Here is a 1,171-nt window from a genome sequence, read left to right as displayed (position 1 = left end):
CGTCCATCAGCTGAGTTTATGTCCGTGAACCTGTCCATCCTGCAAGTGATCCTACTTCACAGACCAAAGTCCATGGAGAAAATCAGAGATTTTAGTTCAGACCAAAGTCCATGAAGAAAATCAGAGATTTTAGTTCAGACCAAAGTCCATGAAGAAAATCAGAGATTTTAGTTCAGACCAAAGTCCATGGAGAAAATCAGAGATTTTAGCTCAGACCAAAGTCCATGGAGAAAATCAGAGATTTTAGCTCAGACCAAAGTCCATGGAGAAAATCAGAGATTTTAGCTCAGACCAAAGTCCATGGAGAAAATCAGAGATTTTAGCTCAGACCAAAGTCCATGGAGAAAATCAGAGATTTTAGCTCAGACCAAAGTCCATGGAGAAAATCAGAGATTTTAGCTCAGACCAAAGTCCATGGAGAAAATCAGAGATTTTAGCTCAGACCAAAGTCCATGGAGAAAATCAGAGATTTTAGCTCAGACCAAAGTCCATGGAGAAAATCAGAGATTTTAGCTCAGACCAAAGTCCATGGAGAAAATCAGAGATTTTAGTTCAGACCAAAGTCCATGAAGAAAATCAGAGATTTTAGTTCAGACCAAAGTCCATGAAGAAAATCAGAGATTTTAGTTCAGACCAAAGTCCATGGAGAAAATCAGAGATTTTAGTTCAGACCAAAGTCCATGGAGAAAATCAGAGATTTTAGTTCAGACCAGAGTCCATAGAATCTTTGCTCACATCAACACAGCAATTGTTGATTCACTGCTGCCGGGTTTCTTTTGGCTAAAACGTTTTTTTCTTTGGACTTTGTTGTGGAAGACTGAGTTTACTGTAGTAAAAGAATGTGATGCTGTACAAAAGTGACAAACTTATTCTTCAGTTGGTATGACATGCTAACAGTTTTATGAAGCTAACAGCAGCAGCAGCTTCAGTTTTACAGACAGTGTTGATGATAAACTTGACTTTTCCTTTACCTGTTCTTCCTGTTCTACCTGTTCTTCCTCTCCACAATTCTCATATGCCGCTGCTGCTGCTGCTGCTGCTACTACTGCAGCCTCACAGGCTGGGCAAACTTGTTGACCAGGTAGGGAACCGTGACTAATGTCCAGACATGGTGGTGGTGGACATGGTGATGTAGGACATGGTGGTGGACATGGTGATGTAGGACATGGTG

General features: G+C 40.8%; 1 protein-coding gene across 1 annotated transcript in view; it reads left to right on the top strand.

Annotated features, from left to right (window-relative positions):
- The window catches only part of dip2cb (disco-interacting protein 2 homolog Cb), a 32,641-nt gene that overhangs the window by 28,023 nt on the left and 3,447 nt on the right, over positions 1–1,171 (top strand).

The sequence above is a fragment of the Cynoglossus semilaevis genome, chromosome 20 (genome assembly GCF_000523025.1).
Source record: "Cynoglossus semilaevis isolate Cse_v1.0 chromosome 20, Cse_v1.0, whole genome shotgun sequence".
NCBI classification, from domain to species: domain Eukaryota; kingdom Metazoa; phylum Chordata; class Actinopteri; order Pleuronectiformes; family Cynoglossidae; genus Cynoglossus; species Cynoglossus semilaevis.
Note: the sequence above shows the minus strand (reverse complement) of the source record. Positions and strands in the feature narration are given on the sequence as shown.